Source organism: Emydura macquarii, unplaced genomic scaffold, assembly GCF_026122565.2.
Source record: "Emydura macquarii macquarii isolate MOO-44397 ecotype Brisbane River unplaced genomic scaffold, CSIRO-AGI_Emac_v2 contig_312, whole genome shotgun sequence".
NCBI lineage: Eukaryota > Metazoa > Chordata > Testudines > Chelidae > Emydura > Emydura macquarii.
The window spans coordinates 11,681,224-11,695,535 of NW_027130449.1; the positions used below are offsets into that span (position 1 = coordinate 11,681,224).

Genomic DNA, 14,312 nt, shown 5'->3' on the forward strand with positions numbered 1-14,312 from the left:
CAATGCTCCCAGCCACAAGTCCTAAGTATACATGAACGTGACACCACTACACATGTGATAGCAATGGGAATGGGACGGCTGCCAAGCAAAGCATTTCCCAGTGAGATTGTTTGAGGCTGTGACAGAACCCATCAGTACTAGCAATCAAATATCCTGCAGGTCAGTGAAACTGACCCATAGTACTCCATGCAGAAGTCCACCCTATGGTATTTGGTTTGGCAGAGCTCCATCCCATAGAAGTCTAATGAATAGAAGGCGCTATTAACTACTGAAAACATTTGAGATGTAGCTGACCAGCCAGAGTGAATATCTGTGCCTATGCTCAATCAACAGGCTCCTTTTGCCCATGCTGTTGGTTTACTATTGTATCAGCAAACAGCTTGCCTGTCTCCAGCATCTTTCAACTGAGGCTCTCACTGTACTTCATGAGACTTAATTAAGCCTCACAAAACCCCTGGAAAGTAGGCAACTATCATAATCTTTCTTTCAAAAACAGGTAAACGGAGGCATAGTTAAGCCAGATTTTCAGGAGCAGCCCCTCATGTCAGGTGTTCCAATTTTTTCCTTCCAATTCTTTTAGCCTGATTTTCTAAGGCATTGAGCAACCAGGGATAAACTCACTGGATGCAGAGAACATTTGCAACACTTTAGCTCCCAGCGGAGAAACCAAAATTACTGGTCATATTAGAAAAACTTTGGCCTAAGTGACTGATCTGTGGTGGTACAAATCAGGGGCAGAGACAAAAGTAAAACCCAGGAGCTCTAACTCCACATTGTCTAGCTACTCCACTGAGATGGTCCTGGACTACCAAGCAAGGCCTCTGAGAATCTGTTGCAGTTTTGGTGGATTTTTACTTGTATGTAATTCAGGAAGACCAGAGTTGGAGTTGTAAGGAATTCATTGGGGGCTCAGGTTTAAAAACAAATACCCAGTCCAGGATTATTGCAGGAGATCTGGTTTAACCCAAACAATACAATTTTGCAAAGTCTGTAGTTACTGCATTCCTATCATGCAGTATACAAAGCTACTAAACTCTCAGAACAAAATAAATGCACCACAAAGGCTACAACTACTCAGACATTTCCCCAAAGCTCCCTCTAGTAGCTTCAGCTCAGTACAAACTGCACCCCCTCCTTTTTCTTTTAGGGAACCCCATTCAGCCCTTTTTAAAGGTGCTGATCCTACATAAGTTCAGCTGCACCTAATTATCTCCCAGAGGGTCCTATCTCCCTGACTTTCCACACAAACCAGTCTGGGAATTAACCCTATGCTTGCTTTCTCCCCCATTTGCAGAAAGCACTTTGCAGACCTACACTTGTAAATATAAATAACTAGGTAAGTTCCTATTTATCAGACAAGGGTGGGATGCAAAGGTTTAATTCCTCAGAGAATGATCAGGGGAGCACTGTGAGGCTTGGAGAGCAGGGCTGATGGTTTTAGCGCTGGAAGAATGTAGAGTCATGGGACCAGGAGGTTGGGGCAGCATAAGAAGAAGAGTCAGGGAGGGGGGACAAGTAGAAAATGGTGCTGAAACTCCCAAAGAAACCAAAAAGCTGCAGTAATCAGTCCTTAATAATTTCAAAATCACAGAGCAGCAGCATTTGCACATTTGGCAGCATTCAAACACAAATGTCATAGTCTAGCCAAATAGTAGAAGAGAGGCATGATGTGTGATTAAAATAATTAGCCTTGGACAACATAAATGAGTCCTTGACACAATCTGGGAAGGAAGCAAATTCTGGTCCACCATCAAAAGCCCCTTTTACTGTCTATCACTGAAGGAAGGCTGCCAATTTTAAGTGTTCAGTGTTTAAGAAATTCCATGGCTGTTGCATTCACACAGCAGTGAGGAACGAGGGCAAAGACCCCAGAGACTGCATGGGGCAAGGGATTGCATGTAGTCATTTAAATTACCTAAAAATACAGGTAAAGCCACTGACGCTGAAGAGGAGATTTTGTGATACATGGCCATGTCCTTCTGCATCCACCTCAAGATACATTTTGTAACAGACAACAAATGAGGCAGGCAGTCCCCTGAGGCAGCTGTGCTAAAATAACCTAGAGAGTCTGCAGAAAACCTCAGAAACCTGGTGCACCAATGAGCGTCAGAACTTCACTCATGCAGACAAGGAGCATGGAAGAAGTAAAAGAGGAAATGGCAAAGGAAGCCAGGCAAGATGTGACTGCAGTATACAGGGTGCATCTCAGCACCACCGTAGCCGGCAAGGAAGACTGACCACAGAAAAGGCCTGCATTCAAGTCTCCTGAGGAAAGTTCTGCTTTTACTCTGGCTTTCAGCACATTTCGGGAATAGATAATAGAATGGAGTAGAAGATAGCAACTTGGCTGGGTTGCAAAGGTTCACAAGCTGGTTACGTCTCAGCAGTGGCTGCTTTCTGCGCTGATTGTGGGATGGAATAACCAGCACCTCAACTAGCAGGGTCCCTCAACTCACCCAGTGTTTGTGGCTGAAGGCTGCTGTCAGGCATCCTTCCCTTAACTTTCAAAGTGCTTCACCAAGGGCTTTAGCATTGACTTTCCTGGGAGTTGCAGCTTAAATTGTGTGTGCCGAGACAGACCTAACCTCCAATCCTTGCCCCAGTGCTCATAGCTATTCCATGCTATTTCATGCCCAGGGTCACTAAGAGGGGATGAATCATTTTTTTCTGTCCTGGGAAGTAATGGGTAAGAGGTGGGGTATCAGCAAGGCACATGCTAAAGCAAAGGGCACAAATCGCAGGCAAACAGAGAACTGAAATGGGCCATGATAGTCACAGGAGAAGGTCAAGGTCTTCCAGCAACAATGATCCAACATCCAAACAAATCTCACTCAAAAACAACAGCAAAATCCATGCCACTGTTATGACTGGCCCTATTAGTACTATTTGTCAAAAATAAGCCCCTATTCCTGCAAACTCACCCCCAGGAGAGACCCCTGCCAAGCCCCACTGACTTCAGTGGAGCCCCTCACAGTCCCTGGGCTCTGTACACGTGGATGGGCTCACAGGTTCAAAGCCTTTAACTGCAAATCAGTTGGGGCAGAGACTTTGTCTTTTCTGCACATTGCTCAGTGCACAGCATCTGCTGGCAACTCAGTAACAGCTGGTACCGGCAGAAGTGATGGTACTCAGGTGGAATAGACTGTCATGAGATGCCTTGACCAATCCACTGCCCAGACTAAGAGTAATTGTATGTTTATAGAGCCATTCATTCCAAAGGATTTCAAAATACCTTCCACTAGGTAATATACAGGCATCACTTCAGACCTCTCACTGAAATTCAGCTGCCTCAGGAGTGGAAGATGGCAGCTGTGCAAGAAGTTTGAATTTCGGAGCAGCAGAGAGGAACTGGACCAGAATATAAAGCATAGACAGATGTCCAAATTCCTCTGCAACAAAATGCCTCAAAATATTAGGTACTAAATGGAATGAATTTAAAACAAATGCCAACCTTCATCAGAGAGTTCAACAGTCCCCTGTCTCCAAAGTTATCCAGAAAAGAAGATGGAACTATCTGAGACATATGTTAAGAATGAAGCCAGAGCATCTGCCAGGGCAGACATGCCATTGGCTGGCTGGAGGAACATGTAAAAAGGGCCCACCAAAAGAATCCTTCCATTGAACTGTATTTAGAAAGGGAAAACTAATGGGAATTAACAACCCTGAGGACATGTACAGAGCCGTTCAGAATAGAATCATAGAAGATGAGGGTTGGAAGGGATCTCAGGAGGTCATCTAGTAAAACCCTCTGCTCAAAGCAAGACCAACCCTAACTAAATCATCCCAGCCAGGGCTTTCTCAAGCTGGGCCTTAAAAACCTCTAAGGATGGAGATTCCACCACCTCCCTAGGTCACTCATTCCAGTGACTGTGGAGCCTTGCTCATACCCTATGTAATGTTCCATGGTGTGGAAAGGTTTCAGGTTCAGAATTTCCCTCTACTCTTGCACAACATGTCAAAGGGAGACTTTCCCTTCACTTCAGTTGCCTTTGGAACAGACCCTTACTGGTCAGGACCTCAGTGTTATATCTCCTCCCAAAGCTACATGTCTACGTATATTCAATTGTCAGCGGCCAGCAAAGCTCTCAGGCTCACTGGAGTGGCATAAAAGCCAGAGTCAGCCAGTTCCAGTAAACCATTGTGGTTTATAGTCAATATCCTGCATGCTATGCTTAGAGCTCCCCAAGATTAACTTAGCACACCTCTCACCCAGGCAGAAATAGCGTGGAAGTGCAACTGGAAGTCGTGTGGGAATGCAGCTTCCGGGGCTGCTTGGTTACACTTTGGCCTGCAATAAATTATTAACTTTTCCAAGTGTGTCTGCTCCAATTTCTGCAGAGAAAGGAGGGAGACAATCTTTCTAAAACTGGATTGTTCTTCCCAGTGTGGGATTGGCCCTAACCAAACTGCCTCTCCCCCATCATCTATAGAGGCACTGTCTGAAGTCTAATTTTATTTTCATTTCTCTTGTGTTTTTACTGGGTTTTATTTACTTTTCTGCAAGGTTCAACAGCTTAGTCAAGATGTACCTTAATGAAATGCAAAAGACTACTTTCAGGCTTACAAGAGGCTCAAGTAATGAAAATGAGAAGCCATTATCTTTTGTAAAGACAGCAGATTTGTTGTCTGAATTAAGAGCTGATTTCAGTGATATATACTATAATGGAATACATCACTAATGAAGTGCTAAATTACTAGAAACATTCCTGTTACTTATTAAACACTTTGGCTAATTAGAAGGGGAAAAAATTCACAAGTAGAAGCAAACTGATGCAGCGCATGGGAGGTCAGGGCAGAAGAATTCAGCAGATGAGTTAGCATAGGAAGTCAGCTAAGGTAGAAGAAGCACATTGCCTGATACCTATTGGAGAAGTGGAGCTGGTCCTAACGTTTTTTTATTACTTGCAGCCACTTAAAAATAAAATATAATAATAATAAATAAATCATGTGTATGGTGATAGTATCTAGCAGCCACGGGCATGGAGGAAAGTCCCATGCTGCTAGGTGCTGTACACACACAGAATAAAATGTACGCTGGAAATACATCTGGGGAATTTTAAATTTCAGGAGTGCAGCTATGAAACCCAGGGCCTGATTCTCCCATATCTTGCATTTTATGTAGTCATTTACACCTTTGCAAAGTGGATATAAAATGCTACTTTTCTGATTTAGCTGCAGATTATCGCCAGTTTGCATGGGCATAAATGATTACACAAGACTCAGGGCAACAGAAAATCAGGCCCCTGGTTTGCAGGGTTTGGCTGTATTCTGTCGCTTGTGCCGTTTAGGCCTTGCTTACCCTCTGGATTTGCCACAGTTTAAACCATCAGTGGCCACCACTGCAAACTACTAGAGTGGTAAAGTACAATAAATTGTGATTCTCACTAATGCCAGTTACCCTGGTTTCATGCAGACGTAAGTTCCGTGGGAGCAAACAGCCGCTTTGCCTGCCTACACCATGGAATTGCATTCAGCAGGTACTCCAATTGCTGGCCATCGAATTGGGGCACATCTCCAGTATAGACAAGGCCTTCAACAGGTTTCATTGTTTTTCAAAAAAAAAAAAAAAAAAAAAAAAGGCAGCATGCAAAATCATTTTGCTTTTGCTTTCAGCTTTTTCAAAGCATTGCAATAAATGCGGAGGACGTCTCTAGCCTGCTAATCCCTTGACAAGATCCAAACTTCCGTTTCAAAATAAATGACCTTTCTGTGCTTTCTTTAATGCTATGAGCAATATGTCGAAGATGCATTGTGGTGACATAAGTGCGTTGCTGGCCGTCTCATGCCCCCCTAATGTGCTTAGCAGTGGCAGGAGGTGCATCTTGTGCTACAACAGCAGGGCTGGCCTCCTGACATTCCTCCCTATGGTCACATGGACTTCAGGTGCTTTCGTTCCGAAGGAACAAAGAAGCTTCCCCCCCCCATGTCATGTATTTTAAGGTCCATCCTGGAAGCTGGAATGCATGCTCTGCAGAACAGAACATCCAGTACTAGTTGCTTCGAGAGCCAGCATTGCTATTCATGGTGCATTCTGCTTTATTTAACTTCATATAATAGACTGAATGCAGGAAACAAATGCCACAGCTAGACCATTGGAAGGTCTCCGTCTTCTCCTGACCTGAATGTCATAGGTTCCATGAGGAATTTACACGGCTCAGCCAGCGAAGCAGTGAATGCTATTAGCAACATCCTAGATGCGCAGTGAGACAGGCAAGCAGCCCACACCGCAATCTCCTTCCTTCAGCAGACTGGGAACAGATGATATTTTAATCCACGTTGAAGTCAAGCTGCATTTCATGAGAGCAGCGTAGGCTAAGTACTCTGCTGTCCAAAATGCACCTGCCTTGCTGTAATCCTGTCAATCTCACAAACTAAGCAAGGGCCAGGGGAAGGCAGTATTTGAATGGGAGAGCTCCAAGGAAGAACTGGGGCACTGCAGGGTATTAGCAGTTCTGGAAATGACACGTTTTGCCTCTGAGTGAATATTGAACCAGTGCCCCAGTGTGGTCTTTGGGATGAGAGAAACATCCTAGCTGCTGACTTTAATGAATATGTGATCATTAAAGATCCCATAATGTTTATGATAAGAAATAGGGTATTCATTCAGTATCCTGGCCAGATTCCAAGCCAGGTAATTACATTCTGCCTCCCTATTCCCCTGCAGTTTCACCTGGATGCAGAATTCTCCAGTCCTGTCTTAAACTGCCATGTAGTATATTGCTATGAGTTGTTAGCCAGGTGTTGCACTGCATTCCACCCTGGAGATGAACAGTGGGATCCCACATGTCTTTACTATTTCTTCCCTTTCCTTGTTTATAACATTATATTTGTCGTTTGAAAATCAGCATTTAATATCTTTGGAGAAGCTGCCTTCTATCTGTCTCTTTCTGGAATTAAAAGTAATAGAAATAAAGTTGTGTTTTCACAAGAGAGGGGTCAAAACTCAGGGGTTAAATCTGAAAGTATTCCAATTCCAATCCCAAGAGCCAAACTCACCCCCAGAGCTTTGTTTCCAAGTCAAATCCCAAAGTAGAAGGGACATATTTTTCCAGTTCTTATTTGGATGCTGATCTTTTACCATCCAAAATGATGGGAATCACATGAGAACAGTTTATGAGATTACTGCATCACTGAATCCAAACTTGAACAACAAACTCCAGCCTTTAACTACTCCCCCTTTAGATCTGAATGCTGTGCACCAGAGACTCTCCGCTGCCTTGCACATTGGCCTGTCATTTACACCAGGGTAGCTGGTCCCTGGGAGTAGATTAGGCCTGGTGCCCTTGCCTCAGAGCAGATGGGCTCAATTGAGCCATTAAAGGAGGCAGGGCTGCACCAGAGGCTATAAAGACCTATCAGCCGACAGGAAGGACTGGACTGATTGGGATGGGCTGTGTTTATGTTGAGTGGAGGCACCTGTGTGGTGGAGCTAAGTGCCTAGGACGATTACCCTGGATTTGCTATTCCAGAAAACTAACAAGAAGCAGTAGTGAGCAGAGCTGGTTGAGGACAGGTTGAGACTAGTGAGTTGAGGAACTGTTTGTGTTTGCTTAGACAATAAACCTACTTAAGGGTGGGGCAGTGTGTGTGTGTGGAAGCTGGGGAGAAGCCTTATCCTGGAACAGAGGGTAAAATGTTTCCTGACCCAGAATGAGAACTTTTTACAGGCACTTTGTAGTAGAAGGAACAAATGTCTTCATAAAGTGCAGGGCAACAGTAACTCAGGCTGTGTTTCTTTAGCCTGTCTCTACCTTCTGTTGCTTCTGGTGGGGTTGGGGGAAGTTTGGGGAAGAAATCACCTATGATTTGACAAATACCTGGTATCACAACTGCTAACAAGTACCCTTTGTGCTACTATAAATCAATGGGGAGGCAAAGAGGAGTCTGTATTCACATATAATCACCAGTTTGGGGGGATTATTGCTCAAATGTGCACAAAGAAACCCATAAATGTGAAAATCTCAGCTGGTCCTGAGTCTTGTTATAAATTTGAACCTCAGACCAGGTTCACTAAACATAGTAAACCATTTAAATAGACCTGAGGCCCCAGTTTATGGTGGTGTCTCAGAAAACCTCTGACATTAAAGATCCAGCCTGGTAGTCATGTTAAACTCATTCAAAGTCAAACACTCTGGGGACAAACCCCGCATGAATTGTTAAATGAAGAAAACTTTCCTCGTGAAGCCCTGAAAAAGGAAATGGCTGAGTTTCTCACAGCCTGATTCATTAAACATCTGTAAAAATCTGATCAGGGTTGATGATTGTCATGGCAGCCCTAGCTCCCAAGGAAGATGGGATTTCTTATTTGGGTGTATTTAAATCCCAATTCTTCTTCTTAAAGCCCTTCCTCTCCCCCCAAAATCTTTGAAAGACAGGAACTCTCTTGCTCAAGTGATCTAATCAGTTAACCATAAATCTGGTTACTCTGCAAATCCTTAAACAGCATTCAAATGTCAAGTTATGTTCACTTCACCAATTTTAAATATTTGGGTTCACTTCAAGAGTTCTTAATGCTAAATTAGTCTTAAATATTATTTACTATTGTGCTGAGGGAGTATCTAGAAGCCCCAATCAGTGCTTGATTGTGCTATACATTCTAGAAACATATGATCAACAGCTGATCCCACCCCCAAAGACTTTCTAATCTAAGTCTATGACAAGAACAGGTGAATACAGCAAACTGTGGCAGCACAATGTAACAATGATATGATAACATAATAAGCACTGGTCACAGCATGCCTGCTACCTAACCATTAACTCTTGATTTCCTAGTATCAATCGCTTTATATCACCCCCTTAATATTGCTTAACAGAGTTTGTTGTAGTTTAATATCCTCAGGGAAGAGGAGATGCGGAGGGGGGGAAGCAGAACATCAACAGCTGAGGATTCAGGTACTCTGTCTATCTTAATCTTTTAGCAACATCTTTCCAAAAATAATTTTTAGAGGGCATGCTCACTTTGAGGAGGAAATATTCTTATCTATGAATTACTATTTATTGAGATTCTAATAAATGTTCATTGCACAGGCTATATGAACCTCTTGCACAGAAAGAAAATAAAACTTAACTTGAAGCAAAAGTCTGCTTTTCTTATACTATTCATCCTCCATAGATTTGTTGAAAACACTGAGCAAGAACTTCTGCATGATCAAATTTAATTTCATCATCCGAGTTAACTTGGAAAACTGTCACTTGTGATGAGGTCTGTAGCACAAAAGGTCATTTGTAAATAAAGTCCAAGCAGTCTTTGGTGTGAAATACACAAATAGCAAGAGGTGGGCTACATAAAAAGGATTAATTTACTAGGCTAACGGTGTGGTCTTAGTCTCATTTGTGGATTGAAGAGCTGTGAACTGGAAACAAACTACTGGGATGCAGAAATGAGTGAGACTCTGCTCAATTTATTTTGTGGTTCATGTGGGAAGTGTAACTAGGGAGACTTTGTTCCTGTTATAAGACCATTCTTTGCCTCTTTTGCATGGCAATGCATTATGTTGTATCTTTTCATGCTATTGTAAATTCTTTGGGAGAGGGAGCCCATTATTTGATTAAATATACTTATGGTATTTATTAATCTTTGAATTTGTATAGCATTTGGCTTTCAAGAATCTGCAAGCTCTCTCAAAAAGTTAGGTGATTTCTTACAGGTATAACATGACTATGCTAATACCTAGTTTAGTGGTAAGCCTCCGTGCATGCCCAATGTGAACTATGGGTCCAGGAACCAAAGCAGACTTGAACTGAGCTGGATGTCAGTAAAATTAATACAATTGCTATGCTTTTTCTCCTAATAAACCTGACTCCTGTGTGCTCAACCAAATCCTACAGCAAAGAGGCATTGTCACCTCTCTGCCATGTGGTAGTGAATTTGGGGCCTTAGAGGCTGACTTTCCATTGGAGAAGAATCAGTGACATGGAGTCTGGATATCCTCTTAATGCAGCTTGTTTTTGTTAACACTCTACACTCCAGACCTTGAACAGGTGGTCACAAACCGTACTTCGGGAATCTCAGCCCACACACTCAGGACTGATTACCAGGAATTATTCTGCCTCAAGAATTGTATTTAGCTAGGGAGATTAAAGCAGAGAGTAGCCTCTCTGGCTGTTTGCAACAGCTTCCCCTAATGTAATTACCTCAAAATTATCGGACAATAGAGCATTTCTTCAAAGATTCATTCTCTAGGAACAATTCTTAACTGTGTAACAGCACCACCTGGTAGCTCCTGCTATAACGGTATTACGGGCCTGATCTAATCCCCACAAGTCAGTGAGACCCTTTCCATTGACCAAAAGGGAGCAGAATCAGCCCTTACTGATTGAGAGATGGAAATAACGAGGAAGGAAAAAGGTGAAGTGATCTTGGCCAAATCACACAGTGAATCAATAGCCGAAACCAAACCCAGTCTCTTGAATCCCATTGCTGTGCTCTAACTACAAGCCAATGCTGCTTCCTCTGGCTATGTGTAAATTAGGCTTTTAACAACATATGCACAAAGGTTTTGTGGCATTTTAATTCGGAGTCTTATCAACTTCACCTTTCAAACACCCCAGCAGGTTTTTAGAGTGAAGAGAGCGTAGATAGTCTGGTTTTCAGATTATTTTGATAACTACCCTCATCCTCCATTGCTTATCCTAGTTCCTATGGATGTGTGCAGTGGGGTTGGGACTTGTTTTCTTGCTTGGGCTTAGCTGTATTGTGGTAAAGGAGGTGGAAGTGGCCTGATATTGGAGAAAAGTGTCCACTCTTTCCTGCTACACTGTTTATCTATCTATGACGGCCCACACTGCAAACTAGGGGTGTGATTCCCCTGCTCTGCTACACACAACCATGCTAGCTCGAGAAACAGCAGTGCAACCATGGCATGTACCTACAGGTTTAAGTGAGTTTGTACTCAGCACGGCTCAGCTATGCAACTCCTTATGCTCTAGCTAAGTCAACGAGCGCTAACGGGGTATGTGTACACGAGCAGGGGAATTGCACCCCTTGCTTGTAGTCTAGACAGCCTATGTTCCAGTAGCACACAGGCTTTGATAGGGTTCAGGCCCTATTGTGCTAGGTACTGCACGAATGCACAGTAAAACAGGTCCTGTCCCAATGAGCATGCAGTGTAAATAGACTAGACAGGAAGGAAGTACGGTTGTGATCCCCATTTTACGGATGGGGAAACACAGGCACAGAGATGAAGTTACTTGCCCAAGACCATCCAGGGAGTCTGGCAAAGCCAGGATCTGAACCCAGATCTTCTGAGTCCTAATCTAGTTGGTTAACCAGAATCTAGCCACTGAGATAGCATCCAGTTTATCTAAATGCTACTTCCTTTGATGGAGGCAGGGGTGCCATCAAATGAGAAGGCTGCTGAAAAGTTTTTAGTGAATGTTGAGTCTCTGTAACAAATCAGAATTAATTCATGGACTTTATTTGGTGGAGGTGTTTGTGGGGGGAGTTAACTGAACCTATATCTTAACTATGTCAGCTTGACAAAAGCAAAGTCATACTTTGCACCTTGGTATGTTATGTGACCATTTTAATGGGTGGGGAAACATCTGTTTGTTTGCTTCTAAAGTGTCCCATCCTCCCCTCAGGTTCGTAATGATTGCTAATGAGATGCCTTTGAGGAGTGGTCTGGTTGCCTCAGTCCAGTTCCACCCCCCTTGACACCTTGCCCATGGCTGCCGATCTCCACAGCAGGATCCTGGATGGAATGGGTCATTGACAGTAAACAAAATGAATGTCTAAAGCAGGACTCTATGGATAACCATAGAGAAGTTCAGACTCCAGCCCCTTGAGGGGTGGGGGATGCCCCAAAAGCAAACCACTCCTCATGTTCTGGGGCAAAAGGAGAATCACTGTAAAAATGTCTGTGGAAAAAGTAGCACATCCCAGGCAGTCACACTGTCCCAATGCAACTGCACTATTCCTCTGAGCCAGAGACTGATGTGGTATTTTCCTGCAGTCCAAAAAGAAGGAACTACTTGTAGGTCCAGTGATCTTGTGGTCTTTTGCACCTTCCCCACTCAGCAACAGCTTGTGGAGTAGCGGTAAGCGCTTTTCTGTACGCCATGCAGGATTTTAAATCCCTTTTGGATCTGAATCTTCCAGGATCATTGGCTACAGCTAGGGCAAGAAAGGTAACACTCCTTGGCTTCAGTTGTTGAACTGATGTAGATGACATGTTTCTTAGTAACAACTTTGGAGGCATCATCCAAATCTCTGTGACCTGTTTATTGTCAACGAGATTAAATTGGTGGCCAACTCCAGTGGGAAGATAGAATGGAGAGACAGGCTGGGATAAGAGTCAGCAGGGCCCGCTCCAACTCTGCATGGCAATGCACAAGCAACGTCAAGAGCCTGTCCAGAGCTCAGTAACAAGTGTGGCACTGCAGAGGCTGTAGTCTTGAGAAAAAAACAGCTGATGCCAAGGAATACAACAGATCATGTTACACCCCAGCTCTCACAAAGTGGAAGGAGATATTGGTTGGTTGAGGTTTTTCCCCTGATGAATAAGACTCCAACATCCTGGAACTCTGATGCCAATCAAAGAACATTTATAGCCTGTACTGTGACAAAAGCTAGTTGATATGGACCTCATGAGGGCAGGGGTGGAGGAGCAGTTTCCCTTTTTATTCTGTATATTGATGGGTTTTGTCTCTTTGGATTTTCTCTTGACGTCAGTGTGGCCAGAATAATGCTGTGAACTATTCCAAGTATACTACAGACATGGAGGGGTTGGGAGGAGAGAGAATTCCAATATGGAAGATTTATAGCTTAAATAAGCAACACATGTTCATGTGGAATAGGCATGTTTCATATACAATGCTATAAATAAAACAATACTGTTTCCTCCGCTGAATGTTCTGACTCTTACTTCGCAGCAAAAACAGAAGCTGCTGCTTGAATCAGACCTACCATGTTGCTTAGCAATGCATGTGGGGAAGGGTCAGGGTTTTCACCTTCACATTGCTATTCAGCCTAGTAGAGTAGAGTAAATTGAAGCCCTTTGTGCTCTTTTTCTAAAGTCTCAGGAAATAAGGAAGGCCCTTTTGGATTTTAAGTTGTCTTTTGCTTGTATTCAAAGCAAAAGGATCACAGCAGAAACAGTGAAATATGTGTGAGCATGAGGGGCTGTAGGTGAAATCCTGGTCCAATTAAGGTCAGCAGGAGTTTCCCCATTGACATGAATGGGGCAAAGTTGTCATCCCAGATACATCCATGATGTAACTGAAGTATGCCTTGGGCCCTCTCCTGTAGGGTGGAACAGAGGCATCTTGGATTTTTTTCTTTCAGTGAAACATTCTGTTCTGCAGCCAAGGACTAGGGGGTCACCAAATGATATTAAGCCTATTAATGTGAACAAAAGGAAGTATTTCTTCACGCCGCACACAGTGAACCTGTGGAACTCCTTGCCAGAGGATGTTGTGAAGGCTAAGACTAATAGGGTTCAAAAAAGCACACAATACGTTCATGGAGGATAGGTCCGCCAATGGCTTAGTCAGAATCTGGGATGGATCACTTGGTGATGTTCATTCAGCAAATTTCCACATCTAGTAGTAATTGGGTCTCTATGACATGTGAGCAAACCAAAGACCACCAGAAAAGTAGAGACCCTAACAGTGAGCAAACCCTGGGACAAAAATGGAGTAGCTTGGACAGTACTGGCCAACACAGTAAGCTCATCAGAGAATAACTCTGTTCCTGATTCCCTTCCAGGTTGGAACCATCCATCACCTGCCTGGAGGATATCTCATCATAGACTGAAATGTACAGGAGGCGTTTGTATCTGATCAACCGGATGCAAGGTACCTAGCTTTTGAAAGATTCTCTGCACAATGATTGCTGCATATGATGCTGGATGGACTGCAGTACCTACTGTGGGTGCCATCAAGAGAGGACTAGCATGGAGATGTACATAGTTTTGAACTACTTTGTTTTTTCTTGGATGAAATGCTAGTGATTCCTAACCTTTTTGGGCAACTGCATCAGTTTCAAGTTCAGATTTGAAACTCAGATGCATGCATTTCTTTACATATGCAAATATCCAGGTTTGGCTATCTAGTATTTGCATGCACATGGCAGATTTGAATGCATAATTTAAGGAACAGCAATTACGAACACCTATATTTAAAAATCTGTTCCTACCACACTCAGCTGTATCAGCATTCTCCCATTTCATTAGGTGAATTCTAAACTGCCAAGCAAACAGGCTGTTCTCAGTCACATGGCTGGGGCCTAGGGCAGTTGGAGTTCCTTGCCAAACGCAAGGATTTTTATAACCTTTCTACTGGGTTTATAAAGTAAATGACAAACTCGAGTA

The 14,312-nt window shown here is 43.3% G+C and overlaps 1 protein-coding gene and 1 long non-coding RNA gene across 5 annotated transcripts in view; one reads left to right on the top strand and one right to left on the bottom strand.

Moving 5' to 3' along the window:
• Nucleotides 1-6,563: 6,563 nt before the first annotated feature.
• On the bottom strand, nt 6,564-7,277 carry LOC137162953 (uncharacterized). Its single transcript, XR_010922583.1, has 2 exons — nt 6,997-7,277; nt 6,564-6,887 (listed from the first exon to the last, which is right to left on the bottom strand). It is a non-coding gene; the product is annotated as an uncharacterized lncRNA (long non-coding RNA).
• Nucleotides 7,278-7,390: 113 nt separating this feature from the next.
• The window catches only part of NCAM1 (neural cell adhesion molecule 1), a 248,995-nt gene continuing 242,073 nt past the window's right edge, over nt 7,391-14,312 (top strand). For all 4 annotated transcript variants that reach the window (XM_067565590.1, XM_067565563.1, XM_067565573.1 and 1 more), the window contains exons 1-2: nt 7,391-7,523; nt 13,709-13,797. The gene's annotated coding sequence lies outside the window, so the exon portion shown is untranslated. The remainder of the gene's footprint in view (nt 7,524-13,708; nt 13,798-14,312) is intronic.